We start from the raw sequence: 19,409 nt of genomic DNA, 5'->3' as shown, positions 1-19,409 counted from the left end.
CAAACTGATTCTAAAACTACGTGGAAAGGTTAAAAAAATAATAAAAAATAATAAAAATAAAAATAAAAAACTCAGAGTAGCCAAAAATATCTTGAAGAAAAAAAAAAAAACTAAGTTAAAAAACACAACCCAAATTTAAAACATGTTATAAAACTACAATAATCAAGATTGCTTGGTATTGGCAAAAAAATAAACAGATCAACACAATAAACGGTCTAGAATTAGATTTACACACACAGAAATTTATTTTTATAAAAGATGAAAATGCGGGGCACCTGGGTGGCTCAGCCGTTAAGCGTCTGCCTTCAGCACAGGTCATGATCCCAGAGTCCTGGGATCGAGCCCCACATCGGGCTCCCTGCTGCTTCTCCCTCTCACACTCCCCTTGCTTGTGTTTCCCTCTCTCGCTGTCTCTCTCTCTCTCTGTGTCAAATAAATAAATAAATAAAATCTTTAAAAAAAAATGAAAATGCTATTTTGTGGGGAAAATATAATCTTTTTAAGAAAAATGGTGCTGCATTTCTCAAAAAGATATTTATATTATATGCCCATGTTCACAGCATTAGTCAAAGTCTCTAAAAGGTGGACAAAACCGAAGTACCCATCAACACATGAAAGGATAAGCAAAATGTGGTGTGTACATAAAATAGAATATTATTTGGTTTTAAAAAGGAGGTAAATTCTGCACTCCTGGGTGGCTCAGTCACTTAAGCGTCTGCCTTCGGCTCAGGTCATGATCCCAGGGTCCTGGGATCAAGTCCCTCACAGGGCTCCCTACTCAGCAGGGATTCTGCTTCTCCCCCTCCTTCTGCCCCTCCCCCTCCTCCCTGCTTATGCAAGCTCTCTCTCTCTCTCTCAAATAAATAAAATCTTAAAAAAACAAAAACAAAAAAGAGGAGGTAAATTCTGACACATACTATAATACAGATAAATCTTGAGGATAGTATGCTAAGTGATGTGAGTCCATCACAAAAAAGACATATACTATAAAATTCCACTTATATGAGGTATCTCTAGTTATCAAATTCATAGAAACAAAAAGTAGAATGCTGGTTGGCAGTGAAAGGGGGAAGGAGGAAATGGGGAGTTGCTTAATGGGTATAGAGTTTCAGATTTGCAAGATAAATTTCTGGAGATTGGTCACACAACAATGTGAATATACTTAACACTATTGAACTGTACACTTAGAAATGGTAAGATGGTACATTTTATGTTTTTTACAATTTTTTAAATTGTTAAATGAAAAATGGGGGCACCTGGCTGGCTCAATCAGTTGAGCATGTGATTCCCGATCTTGGGGTCCAGAGATCAAGCCCCATGTTGGGCAAAGAGCTTACTTTAAAAAAAACTAATAAATTAAAAATGTGAAAATAAAAAACGAAAATGGATGCTGGAAAAAACTACTGAAAATCTGGGGGTGCCTGGGTGGCTCAGTTGGTTAAACGTCTGCCTTCGGCTCAGGCATGAGGATCAAGTCCCATGTCGGGCTCCTTGCTCAGTTGGGAGTCTGCTTCTCCCTCTCCCTCTGCCCCTCCCCGCTGCTCATGTTCTCTCTTGCTCACTCTCACTCTACCTCAAACAAATAAACAAAATCTTTTAAAAAAAAATTCTGCCAAAGTTTCCTAAAGAGGGGTTAAAGACCAATGGAATTAAATACTAAATATGCATGAGGGATCTATTGGGATGATGAAAATATTCTAAAACTATTCATGGTGATGGTTGGAGAACCTGGGAAATTTATCTAATAACTGAACTGTATACTTTAAAAGGGTGAATTATGGCATGTAAAATATGCCTCCATAAAGGAATTATTTTTTTAAATGATGCAGGAACCCTATTCCTATGGAATCTCCTATCTGCTTTCTGTTATTATAAAGTGTTCTTAGATATGATACCAAAAGCATGATCCATAAAAGAAAAAACTTATAAAGTGCACTTTATAAAATTTAAAATGAAAAACGTTTTCTTTGCAAAAGACTCTGTGAAGAGCATAAAAAGACAGTTACAGACAGGGAGAAAATACTTGCAAATCACATATCTGACAAAAGACTTACATCCAGAATGTATAAAGAACTCTCAATGCTCAACAGTAAGAAAACAAATAATCCAATTTTAAAATGTGTAAAAGACTTGACCAGACACTTCACCAAAGAAGATATTCAAATGGCAAAAAAATAAAGAAATTATGTGCCACATCATTAGCCATTGGGGAAATGCAAATTGAAACCATGGTGAACTATCACTACATACCTATTAGAATGACTAAAATTAAAAAATACTGGCAATACCAAAAGTTGGTGAGGATGCAATCAACTATAATTCCCACGTACTGCTTGTAGGAATGCACAATTGTATAGCCTCTCTGAAAAATGATTTGACCATTTCTTATAAAAATTAAGCATACACTTAACTGCATGACCCAGCAAACCCACTCCTAGGTATTCACCCTAAAGAAAATCAGGGGCGCCTGAGTGGCACAGTGGTTGGGCGTCTGCCTTCGGCTCAGGGCGTGATCCCGGCGTTATGGGATCGAGCCCCCACGTCAGGCTCCTCCTCTATGAGCCTGCTTCTCCCTCTCCCACTCCCCCTGCTTGTGTTCCCTCTCGCTGGCTGTCTCTATCTCTGTCAAATAAATAAAAAATCTTTAAAAAAAAAAAAAAAAAGAAAAGAAAATCAGTATACACAGCAAAACCTCTACATGAATATTTATAGAGGTTCTGCTCATAACTGCCCCAAATCAGAAGCTCGCAATGGCTATTAACAGATGAACGGGTCAACAAGCTGTGGTATATCCATACAATGGAATACTACTTGGCAGTAAAAAGGATTGAGCATGCAACAACTTGAATGAATTTCCGGAGAATTTTGCTGAGTGAAAGAAACCAGTTTCAAAAGGTTCCATACTGCATGATCCCATGTATACGACATTCTGGAAAAAGACAAAAGTATGGTGAAGAAAAACTGATCCCTGCTTTCTAGGGGAGAGAAAAGGAAAGAGAGTATGTGAAGGAATAGCAGGAGGACGTTTTCAGGGAAGATGAAAGTGCCCTGCATCCTCATCGCAGTGAAAGCTTCATGAAAAGGAAGCTTATGTGTTAAAATCCATAGAGGTGCACACCAAAACAGAACACCTTCACTGAATGATAATTTTAGAAATAAAATTAAAAATAAATCCTGGTTCAAAATGGTTAAGATGGTAAGTTTTACGTTATGTTATTTGTACCACAATAAAAAGAAAATCAATCAATCCTAGTTCAGTCACTTGCCAACTCTGTGTCCTTGGGCAATTTTACTTCATTTTACCAGTATTTAAAATGTAAATAATCAGTGGCATAGTCAGTTAAGTGTCCAATTCTTGGTTTCGGCTCAGGTCATGACCTCAGGGTCACGAGACAGAGCCCCGCATCGCGCTCCACACTCATCGTGGAGTCCGCTTGAGATTCTCTCCTCCTCTCTCTGCCCCTCCCCCTAGTTCTCTCTCTCTCTAAAATAAATAAATCTGTTTTAAAATGATTTTAAAAATGGGAATAATAAAACTACGTACCTCATAGGCTTATCATGAGAATTAGATGAGAACTTTATATAAAATGCTTGGCATACAGTAAGGTCTCAGTAAGTGTTAGCAATTCTTTCTTTACCCTGTAGATATTACTATCTCCCCCACTGAATCCATCCTAAACAAACTCCATGAGATCATTTTTCTTATCTCCACTTCTGTTATTTTCCTATCCTTTCAAAATACGTCTGCACCTTGTCCATTCAGCAGAACAGATGGGTCCTCAGGAGGAGCACAAATTCCTGCTAATGAGTAAGTCCCTTAGTTTGTATCCTTGGGCATACACAACGGCCCACAATGAACAAGAATTTGCTGCATCCTCAGGATATCATGCTTAGGCTGCTACCTACTGTTCTTGAGACGGAGCCACCATCCCTACATCCCAGGCATATTCCCCTCTCCCTACAAGTTACTACTGGGGTCTCAGTACAGACTTAAGAAAGGGGGATTCTAGATTGGGCAGGGGAAAAGACCAAGAGGGAAGAGGGAAAACCAATAGGAAGGTGGGAAAATAACAGACATATTTTGCCAAGTTCACAGCTGGCCAAGGGCCGACCATCTTCAGCCCATTTTTGTTTTAACAGTCCCCTCCCCCAAACAGAAATGGAATCTTACCTCAATTCACCCTAGCATCTAGGAAAATCTTTGGAAAAGTAGAACACAGAGTGAGGTAATTGGGTTTGATACTGGATGCAACATTTCTGCAGGCCACAGCTCCAACAAATCTGTGTTATCCAATAAATTATTTCCCCTGCTTTGGCCCATCCTGCCCTCTGCCCTCCTTGTAAAAACACGTTTTGGGTGCTGTTTGCTCCATTATGTTCCACTGAAAAACGAGGCATACATCATGCCCCCAACAATAGCTCCCAGAACTTAAGAGTTGCCTGCATCAGAAACCATCATAGAGAAAGAAATTTCCATCTCCCGCCCCCTCATGATCAAACTGGGGCTTCAGCCCACACAGATCTGTCACTCTGAGAAGGCTCCCCAGTCACAGCATCATCTTTGCCAAGGAAGAACAGAGAAAATTGCATCTCACAGCTACATAAAGTTAACTTTTCTATTCTAGCCTGTATTTTAGCAGCACTGCCTCCTTAGAACAATTATCTCAAAAGTACAAACTCAGTTTTCACCTGGAGTAGAAATCTGACTTGGAAAAGTTGTCTCCTGAGCTAAGTTCACATCAGAGCCTAAAATCATGCTGTAAAAGAACCAAACCGTAGAACTGGGCAAGATTTGACACGGTTTAAAAAGCCTGCTTTGATAAGCCCCCTCCTGAATTTGTCACCTGAGAGGGAGAGAAACACTCTTGGAAAAAGAATTAAATATGGGGTTTCTATCATGCCCTTCTGCCATCCCAGAGTATCAGCACTAACACTGACTTACACACACTCTACGATCGAAACCTTACCCAGTCTCTAAGGCTCAATTCAAATGTCATCTTTCAGGAAGCTTCTTTAAGTAGCCAGGCCTATATGTCGTTTTCTTTTTTTTTTTTTTAAAGATTTTATTTGTTTATTTGACAGAGATAGAGACAGCCAGCGAGAGAGGGAACAACAAGCAGGGGGAGTGGGAGAGGAAGAAGCAGGCTCATAGTGGAGGAGCCTGATGCGGGGCTCGATCCCAGAACGCCGGGATCACGCCCTGAGCTGAAGGCAGACGCTTAGTGACTGAGCCACCCAGGCACCCCTATATGTCGTTTTCTATCCCAACCTTCTTAGCACAGATTTATAACTGTGTTGTGTGCTGCTCAGTCATGGTAGGAAAAAACATCAGGCTTCTCTTCCCAACTACATGTAGGCTCAAGTGCAAGGAGTCTCCATAGAACATCCCTGGCCTGCGGCAGGAGTCTCTCAAGTAGTTGATGATCAACTATAAAACACCGAGGTGCTACCGAAGCTTAAGCTGCCCTGGCCCCCACTGGTGCCACAGAAACTCACATACACAGGGCTACCCCCTAAACCATTTCAGTATTGAGAAGGCGCCTACCAACAATTTCTCTACTCCTGAAAGCGCTTCTGTTACCATATAAATGGAAATTAGTCCAAAATGTTCAGTCCAAACATTTGAGTCAGGAGATTCATGCACTCACAGGGAGACCAAGGCTCAGGCAATGTGGCCCACTGAGAACCTTAAATGAGAAATGTGTCAGAGAGGACACAGGCTGCAGGCTGGGAAACTTGCCTTGCTCGTCAGGGCTCCTTTCAATGCCCATATCCACAAATTAAATATTCTGCAAGCAACACAGCCCAAAAGGGCAATATTTCCTCAGGTCAGGTTTCCTTCCAACAGACTGACAGTGGGTGTTCCTTTATGTTGTTAGGAGGAAAAGTTCTAGTGCCACGAATCCATCTGTAAGTCCTGCTGTGTCACTGCCAGGAGTATGGGTACACAAGGATGACAGAGACAGGGCAGGATGCCCAGACCGAGAAAGCCAAAATAGAGACGAATATACAGGACAAAGTATAGGTCCAAGCGAGGGAGGTAACCGAAAGCAGAAGGTCACAGTGGACTTGAGGCACAGATAAGCAAGTACTGGAGATCAGAGCATGGCAGGGGACAGAAATCACACCATGAGGAGCGTGGAAGTGTACGGGTGCCAGAGGGCAAGGCGTGGATGGGGATTGTGTAATTACAGCACAGCGGATATGGAGGCAACCCAGCGGCCCAGTTACACCACTTCTTAGATCTGTGGTCTTTGACACGTCCTACCACCACTGCCCTAAATTCCTTTTGTACAAAATGGACAATTAAACCTATTTCACTGCATACATGTCAGAGTTTGGTAATAGGCATCAAAGCAGATAAAGCATATCAGAACATGCCTTATAAACTCCAAATCACTGTTCAAACGTGAGAGGAGATTATTAAATCATACGTATCAACGAGGATCAGAGATACACGCAGCACCACCAAGAAAGGCAAGCTGAGGAATGAGTCCAGAACCTGCACAGAGACACAGAAATGCAAAAATATGATGCAAAAATATGATATGGTCTATGATTATAGTACCAGAGAAGAGTCATCAAGTAGCAGCAACAAAGAGGCCATGAAACTTAGGTCCTCTCCACTGCAGGAAGTTATCTTATATAAGCTAAGGCAGGACACAAAGAAAAGGCAAGACCTTCACTTCTCTCTCAATAGAGTGAAATTAAATAAATGCTCCGCATTTCTGAGCATCTACTGTACACCCACATGGGGCTGCAGGGGGCAGTGGGAGAGGGCCATGGGAGAGTGCGCTTACTTCTCTGTTTTCTGCCTCAGTGAACAGCACTACCACCCACCCAGTGATCCAAACCAGAAACCTGACAGTCATTCTAGACTTCTCCCTGTCTGTGGCTCTCCATCTCCAATCAACCACTAAGCCCTACCTATTTGGCTGCCTACCACCTTTAAAACCTGTGCTTCCTCTTAATGCCTATTGCCATGGGTACTCACCTCACCAGCCCCTCATTATCTCAACCTCCTAATGAGCCCGCATGCCATCTGTCAGTGTTCCTCATCCATCACTAACCGGACCACGTGACTCCTCCGTACAAAATCCCACAGCGGCTCACCATTGCCTATAGCCTAGAGTTCAACGTCCTCAACGTGACAAGGCCCTCGAGATTCTGGCCCCTAACACTTCTCCAGTTCTCTCTCTCCCTAGTTGCTCTCCCCACCTCCACCCAACTGCCTTCTAGTCATGCCAAACCACCTGGTTTCTCTAACGTTTCATCCTTTGGCAAGCCTCTGCGACTTTTCTTCTGATGCTCTTACTCTTTGGAATATTCTTCTTTTCTCCCAAGTAAAAATAGACTATGTGTTGAAAACTGAGCTGAATCAATCACCTCTTGAAGCCTTTCCTGCTTCAAGTAGAACTGGCCCCTATTCCTTCCTTTATGCTTTCCCTACACTCTCTTTTGACTCCTATCCTAGCACCTAGAATACATTATTACACTTACGTGTTTATTCATCTCCCCTACTACACTGGGCACGCCTTGAAGGCAGGCACTGTGTGTTAATCATTACCTTCAAAGCTCCAGTACCTAGCACAGGACCTACTATGTTAAGTATTCCATAAATATTCGCTAAATAGATGAATGAATAAAGTAATCACCAGGAGAAGAATTGTAAGATATGGACTAAGCCCTCTAAGAATTTACTCTCCAACTGGAGCGGATTATACAAGACAGTATAATAAGCAAGTGTGAGACTGTTTTGCAGATGTCATGTACCGTAGGAGAGGAGAAAATACACTACGGGTTCCCTAATCGGAGAAGAATCCATGGAGAGGACAAACCTTAAAGTGAGCCTCAAAGAACTACTAGAATTTGGAGTTGCAAGTACGTTATGTGTGTCTGTGTCTGAGGACACGTGTGGGGTCAGGGTGGGAGATTTGCACAGAGATTTTAAGAAGGAAAATTAAACCTCAGGAACAGGATGAGCTTCCTAAGATTCAGAGGGATAATGTCAGCCCCCCACGCAGCACCAAATAAGCACATCTCCAGTTAATAAGGTGGCTTGCTCTTTGCTTTCTGAAAATGGAGAAATTATATTATCTGGTTTGGAAACGCTGCCTCAGAAGCACTTGGCACACAGATTGAATATGGAGCCACCATCCCGGCAGAAGATAAATCAAATACAGAATGGCTCTGACAAAGCTCAGAACACGCAACAAAAACCGAGAGAGACAGGACCTGGATTCCAGCCATTACCAGTGAGTCAAGGTCTCTGAGGGGCAGCTGCGAGCAGGATGCTCAAAGAAAGAAGGGGAAGAAGCAGTACTTTTGAAAGAGACTAGCATTTCCAGAAAAAACTCTAACACCCCCCCCCACCCAGGAAACACAGTAGCAATGAGATGCATTTAAAAAGCCCTTTAATATGCAAGTGAGACAAACAGCAGGCAGATGTGCAGAAGCTGACATAGTTGTTTCTGGGATTTAAAAACTGGGAAGCATTTGGAGAACTGAGTCATTCCAATTCCCGGTACTGCGACATCCGCACGATACCAATGTAACTGGCTGAGAGTTGACGAGTTCTTGCAATCACCCCGACTTTTTGCCCATTTCTATGATACCCGAGAGGTAGTTTTTATTGGCAGTTTTTACTGACATGACTATCAGTCAAATTCATCTTCTGGAGGCTGTGGTGTCTCTCTCTGCAAAGCAAGCATGAAATATCCAGGGCGCATGATGCCGACAGCGGAAAAATGGGCAGACTTCCCACACCTTGCTCCATGGCGCCCTGGTCAGAAAAAGAAATTGAGCCTGAGTGGAACACACAGAAAGGAAGGATCTGGGAATTGGATAGCCTTGGAAATCCTGCCAAGGACTTCTGGAGGACAGATCTAGATATGTAACAGATGATAGTGATAGGTGACAGAGAGAGACTACAGACCTGAAGGATGAGCTAGAGATCGACGACAATTAGGGGGATCACATTCCGTTCTAATTCATTTAAAGATATACCAGCGTGCCACCCAGGTTGCATCTTGGCCAGCTGATGCACTCAAACCGAACTTCCTGCCTGCAGAGGCCTGAGTAGCTAAATACCTCTCACCTCTCCAGTGCAGGCCGGAGAAGCAGCTCCTGGAGCAAGTACCTCCCCACACGGCACAGGTGCCCAGGCACAAACGCCTTCTCCCCTGCTCGGCCTTCTTCCTCAACTTTGCCCAGAACATCCTGAATCCTACCAGTGTTTTACCAAACTTAATATTAAGGCCTAGGCTTGGATCTCCCCAAAATATTTCAAAGAAAAATATAGAACTGCTTCACAGAACACCAAAAATGAAGGCAGGTGCTCACTTGCAGGGATTCATGGCCTCAGGCTCCACTGTCCTGACTCTAACAGGCACAGATAGGAAACAGATCTGGACCTTCTTCTAGTCTATTCTCTCTTGCTTACTCAAGGCTGGGTCCATTGAGGGCAGAAGGTAGGTGTCTTTATACCCTGACAAGCTGAACAAATCCACCTCACTGCTGTAATTCTATGAGCGTTACTTTACCTCCCATCAGGGAGTAATTGTGGAAGAATCATGGCCTAGAAATATTGGCTTATCTCTTTCTGACTGAAAGCTCAGCTCAAATGTCACTTGTCTCAGTAAAGCTTCCCAGACTAGCTCCATTAAATAACTGAACACATGGGGCGCCTGGGTGGCTCAGTCAGCTGAGCATCTGACTCTTGATTTCGGCTCAGGTCATGATCTCAGGGTCGTGAGACTGAGCTCCGCATCAGGCACCGTATTCAGCAGAGTCTGCTTGAGATTCTCTCCCTTTCCCGCTCCCTCGGACCCTCTCCCAGCTCGCTCACATGCACTCTCTCTCTCAATCAAATAAAATCTTTAAAAATAATAATACATTGTCCTCTTTTTTCACAATACAATTGTTACTATCTAAGTACTGTCCAATAGAACTTTCTATGATAATGGAACTGCTCTATATCTCTGTTGTCTAATACATTGGCCACTAGCTGTAGGTCACTATGGAGCACTTGAAATGCAGCTAGTGTGACCAAGACAATAAGTTTTTAATTGTATTTAATTTTAATTAATTTAAATTTAAATTGTTGCTCTTAGCTAGTGGCTATCAGTGTAGACATCATCAGCAATTAAATTCCGTGTTTCATGAGGGCAAGCATTATTCTGGTATTTTTGTAATACTGTATCCCCAGAGCCTGCACAAGAACTCAGTGAATACTTAATTACTTCATCAGTTAATCAGTCTACCGTTATTTATTTATTTAGCCCACTGGTATTAACTGTCTTGGAAACTATTTCACAAATGATTCTGTAAGATAATCATTAGATATTCAGGCTGAGTGGGAATGGTGTAAGCAGAGCAGGTAAGGGGGAAGGGAATGGGAAGAAGAGGACTATCCAAGTTCACATTCTAGTTCAGATACTTACTAGCTATACGACCTTGGGAAAGTCATTTAACCTCACTGAGCTTCACATTCCCCATCTATACAATTTGAACAATACTATCTACCTACCTACCTACGTATCTATCTATCTAGGGCTGTGGTGATGGTGAAACAAAATAATGCATATAAAACACTGTAAATGTAAGTGGTATCTATATCATTGGGGTTTTTTGGTTTTTTTTTTTTTTTTGGAAGAGGATAAGCCAGAGAAGGATGACATAACCCAAATAATTGAATCTCTGAGGATTAGCCAGACAAGGATGACGTAACCCAAATAATTGAATTCTATACAATAAAGCACAAATTCTAGAATCTCTCCTGAGAAATTCCTCTTCTTCCTCTTTCAACCAAATCCAAATAGGATTCTGTATGTTACCCTCCAATCAATCCCCTCCTCTTTACATGGATAATGACTCAGCCAATATCTAGCCACCAAACCCCTGAATCAATGGCATCTTATACAGTGACTTTTTTTCCACCACATACAGGCTCCACAATCTCCTCTACATTGGCCACTGTGGTGGTACAGCCTGGTCTGAGTATTTATCATGACAGTGGGTGTCTTTGTCTTTGGTCCTCCTACTTTACCAACACAGCTGTCAGGAGAGATGGCAGCATTTCAGGCCATGATGCTTACTATGAGAAACAGCCTTCACAGTTAAGGACTGATAGCTGCAGATAAGAGACTTGCTGATCCGAACACGCATGATCCTGCTTCTTAAAACCAAGGGCAAGGTTGCCATGTAACTCATTGGCATTGCAAAGACCATCCAGCCTTCCCATTTCAAAGGTTGAAAAATATTTCAAAATTTGGAGAATAAAATCCGAAGTAAATTAATCCAACTTTTTATAAGATTCTGGACCTAAAATATAAAATAAAATTAAAATAATAAAAAAATTCAATCTCCAATACAGAAATAATTAAATTATATATAAGTTATCCACTTCAGGAGTAGGACAATAAAACGCAGGATGCAGATTTTTTTTTTTAAAGATTTTATTTATTTATTTAACAGAGACAGAGACAGCCAGCTAGAGAGGGAACACAAGCAGGGGGAGTGGGAGAGGAAGAAGCAGGCCCATAGCGGAGGAGCCTGATGTGGGGCTCGATCCCACAACTCCGGGATCACGCCCTGAGCTGAAGGCAGATGCTTAACCGCTGTGCCACCCAGGCGCCCCCAGGATGCAGATTTTAATGAGATCCTGCCTTAACTAAGGTATACTATAGCTTCCAGATTTATTTGTCAAATGATGTACGGAGAGGTGACAGAAGATATTGTCTGTGCTCGAAAGGCCTTTAGAAGCCATTTAATCCAGCCTCCCTGTTTTATAGATAAGGAACTCAGAGGGAACATGACTTTTCTATGGGTACACAAACCATTAGAACTTTGGACCCAAGACTCCAGATGCAGAGGCATACAGTGAATAGTGAAAATTACATGCAGACCCGGACCTGAATTTAAATATTGGATTTTCCTTTCATTAGCTGAAGTCACTTAACCTCTCTGATCCTTTATTTTTCTCATTCATAATATGGGCTAGTAATAATAACCTACTTCACATTGTGAGGACTAAATAAAACATAAAACACATACCTTGTGCTGGAAAGGCCAAATTCAGTTAAAATTAGTTTCCTTCTATTCACTGTCTGGTATAATACTCTTTTCATTTAGCTATACCATATCCCTATCTGTTCCATGGCAATAACAGCAGTTTTATTTTTGTGAAAAATGAGATCAAGACAAATTGGGTCACTATTTTCTCTCAAGAAAATCACGGTCTTGGGGAGCCTGGGTGGATTAGTCCATTAAGTGTCCGACTCTGGATTTTAGCTCAGATCATGATCTCAGGGTCCTGAGATGCAGCCCTGAGCTCCATGCTCAGCAAGGAGTCTGCTTGAGATTCTCTCTCCCTCTGCCCCTCCCCCGGCTTGCACTAGCACTCTCTCTCTCTAATAAATTTTTAAAAATCTTTAAAAAAAAAAAAAAAGAGGAATAGCACAGTCTTGAATTGAAAGACTGCCTTGGTAAATGCATAAAGTGGAAGGAGAGAAAGTGACCCTCCTTACCACCACCCCCCCCCAAAAAAAAAAAAAAAAAAAAACAAATTCACAAAAACAAAAACAAAAAAGCCAACCCTGGATAGCCAGGTAGCATCAAGTCTGAGGCGGGGAAGTTGTTGCTCTGAATGAAATGGGAGAGGAATTTTGTTGTTATCTTAAAATATGAGCGAATCCAAAAGGAACTGTCAAAGTAAAAAGAAATTGGGTTCAGATGACAAGGCTAGTGAAACTCCACAGGGTTGTGGTAACAATGGATAGTTAAGAAATGCCTACAGTACATGTGAAAGTCATTTACACTGCCCTGTAAATTATTCTCCACATCCTCTACAAAATTTCAGTAAAATCTATACTGCTTAGAAATGCTTTGTGCAAGTACGTTATTCGGAGGAAAATCACATTTCTAGGGATCCAGGAGAAGGCTTTGAACTTATACAGACCATGGAATGGGCAGAGATTCATGCTAATTACAACTAGGTCTGACATTAAGGATGTAACCTAACTTCTGAGGCATGAACATCTCAAGCTTTATAGACTAGAATGTTTATCAACTGAATCCATTTCTCTTAGCTGCCTTGTCACTAATCTAGCCTCCACCGAGATGGGATTTAATCTCTGGGGGCTAATTGCTTCTATGAGAGGTAGGTTGGTTAAGGGACAAAGACATGAAAGCCAAAGCTTCTGAAGGGCCCTGAAGGAAAGGGACGAAGCAGGAAGTCCAAGTACTATTCACCAGCTCCAAAGGAGGAAGAAGGGGAGAGATGAGCAATGGTTAAATACAGCCTCAAGAGCTTTCCCCATGACCTTTTTAAAGGGCTAATTCTAGGTTAGTTTTGATACTTCCTCCCCCTAAACTGATATATTCCTCTCTTCCTTGATTCATCTTTCACATATAGTCCCCACAGCCTCCAGGCTTTCTGCAATTTTCATTGATACCTCAAGATATGCCAAGATAAATAGAATATGCCATCCCTGTTGTTTTCTGCTAACACCCAGGTAGAAAGTCCCTGAAGAGAGAACAAAAACTTAACCATGATATAGACACGTGGGGAAAAAAAGCTCCCCCCCTTTCCTAGTACCCTGAGGTCCCTGTTTCAGTGGTTCTCAAATTTAGTGTGTTTAAGAATCACCTAAGGAAAACACAGAGCTTCCGTGAGCCCCAACCAGAGAGATTCTGATTAAAACTGAAACAGCACTCAGGAAACTGCATTTTTAACAAGATCTTTAACTGCTTCTTACATAGATGGTATATCAGTCTGCTAGGGCTAACACAACAAATGACCGCAGACTGGGTGGCTTAAACAACAGAAATTTATTTCTCACAGTTTGGGTGCTGGAAGTCTAATACCAAGGTGTTGGCAGGTTTGGTTTCTCCTGAGGCCTCTCTCCTTGGCTTGCAGGTGTCCTCACATGGCCTCTTCACTGTGCGCATCTCTCATGTCTCTCCCTCTTCCTATAATGACACCAGTCTTACTGGATTAGAAACCCCGCCCTCACGACTTCATTTAATGTTAATTACCTCCTTAAAGGCCCTATCTCCAAATAGAGTCAAATGATTGCTTAGGGCTTCAACACAGGAATTTGCCAAAGGATGCAATTCAGTTCATAAGAGTCAACAAAATTTACTTGGAAAAATAATGATGGCTGAAATATAAAATATGGAATTAGAGCCAGTAGGAAACAGCTACCCAGAAGCCATGGTACACAGATTCTAGCCTAATGAGAGGAGAAACTATAAAATAATTAAAATGTCCCTGGTTTCATTCAAAGTCCAAGGCAGAAGAATTTTATAAATACACTCACAACATTGACAAGCACCAAATAAATAGTGATCATATAATTTATCATTAACAGATATAAACCGAGACTACTCTGAGGTAAGCCAGGGACTCCAATCATCCTATAGATAACTTCTTAAATGTTCAGGAACAAAGTCAGCTTGAAAAGGTAGTCAGCAGCCTGATCCATTTACTTTTACTGCACACCTAATACAATAACTTCCTCCCAGTGAACCCATCTTAGGAAATGTAAATAGTCCTTGAGAGGGTATATGTGTATTGGGGTTGGAGGGAAGGGAGTGGCAATGCATGAAATCATTATCACTTATTAACGTCTTAGCTTGGGTGAGTTTTCCTGCTAGAAAGATAGAGAATAGGTATGCTTTGATAAGGAAAAGGGAGAAGGACATGGATGAGGAAGCTGAGGATCCAAGATTTGTCCAAGGTTACACAACCTGTAAGTGGAGAGGCCGTTTGCCAACCCAAACCTCCGCTCCTCCTCTGGTGTCTGATCTGTAAATTACACTCCAAGATCATTAGGAAGTAACAGTCCCACCTGGGTGTCAGGAATTCCAGGCAGCCAATGAATGCATAGAATAAAAGCCTGGAGCGCTGGACATATATGGTGACAGAATAATGCCCACCGCCCCACCTACCTACCTACTGCTGCAAAGATGCCCACATCCTAACCCTCAGATTCTAAGAATATGTTAGGCTATATGGCAAAAGGGAAGGTAGGCTGCAGATGGAATTAAGGTTACTAATCAGCTAACTTTATAAAATAGAGATTATCCTGGATTAGCTGGGTGGGTCCAATATAATAAAAAGGGTCCTTAACAGTAGAAGAGGGAGGCAGGAGAGTAGGCCAGAGTGATGCTGCAGGAGAAAGATCTGACTAGTCACTGCTGGCTTTGAATATGAAGGATGGAGCCACAAGCCAAGGAATGAAGCCTCCAGAAGCTGGGAAAAGAAAGGAAACACATTCCCCCACCCCCCCACCCCAGAGCCACTTCGGAAGGAATTCAGCCCTGCCAACAATACCTTGATTTTTAACCCAATGAGACCCATTTTGGACTTCTAACCTTCAGAACTGTAAGATAATAAATTTGTACTGTTTAAGCCACTAAGTCTGTAGTAACTTGTCAGAGCAGCAATGGAAAACGAATACAACACAGCAAGAAGAAGAATAAGGTGAGACAGTAAGTATAAGGTGGGGTATTTGTGAGAGAGAGAGAAAGAAAAAGTACCAAACACACACACACACACATACACTACACAGAGACCCAAAAGAATTGAGGTAATTTACCTTTGCTAAGGCAAACTTTGTCTACTTTGCTATTCTGCCCGACAGGTAAAATTAGTAGGCACTTTAGAGAACAGTTTGGTTTTAATATGCTCTTCTCTCTTTTTATTTAAGTAACCTTGGAGTTTTCTAGTATTCAAAATCTGCATGAATAAATCACTCATTTGATAATGCTACAATTGTTTACCTGATCTCCAGGACAGGTGTAAAGTCTCCTCCCTCCCAATACATCTCTCTGTGAAGAATCAGCATTTTAAAACCAGAACTTCAAACAGAGTAAATAAGAGAAAGGAGACTGAAATAAAATGTTTCCCTTCCAGACAATTTTCCTCTGCACAGAACATCTCTTCCTGCAAGACCGAAGGATGATTTTGCCAGTGACTTGCACAAGCATGAAATTCTATTTACTCTGCATTTATTTTTCTATTACTTGATTCCATGGAGAAAGAAGAGTGTTAACCAATTACAGAGGAAGTGAACTCTAAAAGTGCTTTTCCCAATTGACAATCAGATTTTCAGGGCCAGGCCTTCAACTGTGAATATATTGCATGGTCTCAGAGAGGGACCCTGAGCTAGGCTCTCACATATTACCAATTCTGACAATATCGGAATTCTAATAGCTCTGCAAATTTCACTACCTTGAGCACTGTAGCAAGAGCAATGCCTTATCAATCTGTAAACCAACAACCTAAAAAGGGATTTCTCCTCAACTGAATGTTAAGCAGTTGATGACTTGCTCATGGGGTTTAAGATTTTCATCAAACACAGTCTCTGACCAGAGAGAATTTGGTTCTTTCTAAGATCTCAGCAGTTAATACCCACAGCAGGGAGGAAAATGTAGCCAATTCATAAAGTAGGATTCAGTTGACACTTCCATCGGAAAGGGAAATAGTTTTTTTTAGCTTATGTAAGAATTTATAGCTTGATTTCAGGCAAGACTAACCTTACAGATGGTCTTCACCCTTAGACATTCCATTTGTCTTAGGGCATTGTGACTACAAATATTCCAAGCAGTGCCATTAGCACCATCAAAACAGCATTAAATTTGTCAAGTCCACTTCAGTAGTGGATTGTGATATCCACTAGCTAGCATAATATTCCTTCCCCCTTTCTTCTTATAACCAAACATCCCTTCCTATGGGAAACTCATTCCATGAGGTTTCAGTGAGACCATCATCTCATAATCCCCACCCTCCAGGCCAGCTGAGTTAGCATGTGACCCATCCAACTTCATCTATCCAGCCACTGTGGTTAGTTCAGACATAGGCACCTGAAGCAAGCTAGAATAATGAAAGTCTCCCCTAAAAATTGATATGTAACCTATGAGAATAAACAGTTCTTTTTTTCACTTTCTCCAAGACTACAAACGATAAGGATCATGCAAATCCAAAGCTGGTGGAGAAAGATTACCCAAGAACATAACCATATAAAGGAAAGCAGAGTCAAGAGATGTAAAGAGAGAGTGATATCCATGATCACATTGCTTAAGGCCCTAAATCCAGACATGTCTGAACTGAGACAACCCCTAGACATCTTAGGTAAACCAATAAATTCCTTTTTGCTTAAGCTAGCTTGAGTTTGTATAACTTGTAATCAAAATATACTAATACAGCTTGAAAGAGCCTTTTTTATCTTCACCACCACAGCAGTGGCTCTCGACCTCGGCTACATCTTAGATTCACCTGGGGAGCTTTAAAATCCCAATGCCAAGGCATATCTCAGATCAACTATGGTAGGACCCAGGAATCAGCATTTTTAAAGTTGCCTGGGTAGTCCCAAGGCATAGCCAAGGTGGAGAATCATGGACTTAGCAAACAAATGCCACTAGGTGACCTTTGGTGTGAAATCATTATTTCCCAAGTTTGACTGGGCATCAGAATTGTCTGGGGACAACACTTTCAAACTAGAGGCTCCCAAGTTCTAGCCATGGAGATTCTAATTCAATAAACCTGGGGTAAGGCACAAGAATCCATCATCCCAAGTGGTTCTAATGCTCAACCCAAGCATGAGAACAGAAAGGAAAGAGTAACAGTATCAAAAGTGGTTTACGTGGGGGCGCCTGGGTGGCACAGCGGTTAAGCGTCTGCCTTCGGCTCAGGGCGTGATCCCGGCGTTACAGGATCGAGCCCCCACATCAGGCTCTTCTGCTATGAGCCTGCTTCTTCCTCTCCCACTCCTCCTGCTTGTGTTCCCTCTCTCACTGGCTGTCTCTATCTCTGTCAAATAAATAAATAAATCTTTAAAATAAAAAAAAAAAGTGGTTTACGTGTACTCCATAAATACTTAAAACCACCAATCCATTGGGGTTTGGGAAAAGAATATTAAAATTTCTACATATAATCTATTTTAATTTCTATTTCTGTTTGTTTTATCATGTTCATAATATATTAAATCAGTATTATATGTAGTACTTTGTAAATAAATACATATATAGGCATGCATATATTTACTGACTGGGATGATCAAGTAAGTTTGGAGAAAACTGGGGTAGAGTCCTGTAAGCCTCATAATCATACTTAGGCCTTAACCATGATTAGCTGAGACTCTAAGCATCTAGTACTTATTTTCAGACATGAACATGCTTTTACCTACAAAAATGGAACTTCATATAAAAATAGTGATATCTAGGGATGCCTGGGTGGCTCAGTCAGTTGAGTGGCCAAATTTTGATTTCGGCTCAAGTCACAATCTCAGGGTCGTGAGATCAAGCCCCTCGTCCAGCTCCATGCTCGGCGCGGAGTCGGTTGTCCCTCTCCCTCCCCCTCCGCTTCTCCTCTCTCAAATAAATAAAAAGGGATCAACTCTTTTTCCAACAAAAAAGTCTAAACATTGCCATTTCTTAGAGGCAATATTTTCTATATTATCTTCGAGACAGCCCTATTCAAAAGTAAATGTCCTTGAGACAAATAAGACATTAATAACTTAGTATGGAAGAGTTTGAAAATAAATCAAACCACTTCTCAAAATACCAGCTAGCTGAAACCTGGGTCCCAAAAGCTGGAAACTCAGAGTAAATAAATTCTGACAGGAGGGTCACTATAGGGAATGATCTAGACTCAAGAGCATAGAGCAGTGGATCTCCTGTCTGGCTCTGCTTAACTGTCACCAAATGCAAGTTGCAAATTCCTGAGCCCCACCCTCAGAGATTCCAACTCAGTGGTTCTGAGATGGAACCCACGAAAGTGATTTTTTTTTTTTAAACTCCCCCGATAGGGGTGCCTGGGTGGCTCAATCAGTTAAGCATCGATTCTTGGTTTGGCTCAGGTCTCGATCTCAGAGTCCTGAGGTCTAGCTGTACCTCAGGCTCCATGCTCAGCAGGGAGTCTGCTTGTCCCTGTCCCTCTACTCCTCCCCCTACTCGCACTCGTGTACTCTCTCACACTCTCTCTTTTTCTCTCTCTCTCTCAAATAAATAAATCTTTAAAAAAAAAATAAAACTCCCCCAGATAAATCTAGGGCATAACTAGATTTGAAGCTACTCTCAGAGGGTATTGCCTAGAGAAGGAAGGCATTCAAGGGACAAAATAAAAGTTCTGGGTACAGGCTAGCCATCACAAGAGAGCAGGGCCCTCACAGAACCCAAAGACCAATTATTTACTCGCAATTTCACTGAGCTCAGACCAGACTATAGATGTCAGTAAATGAAAGCGTTACTGATTTATTCTTAGGTGTGACAGTTTCCTAATTTAATAAATTTCAATTCAATAAATATTTATTCAGAACATACTAGTTATAAGGCCCTGGGGTGGATGCTACAATGAATATGAAGAGAAATACAGCAGTTAGCAGCTGTACTCCGGGGACTCAGTC

This window comes from Ailuropoda melanoleuca, chromosome X (genome assembly GCF_002007445.2).
Source record: "Ailuropoda melanoleuca isolate Jingjing chromosome X, ASM200744v2, whole genome shotgun sequence".
NCBI classification, from domain to species: Eukaryota; Metazoa; Chordata; class Mammalia; order Carnivora; family Ursidae; genus Ailuropoda; species Ailuropoda melanoleuca.
Note: the sequence above shows the minus strand (reverse complement) of the source record.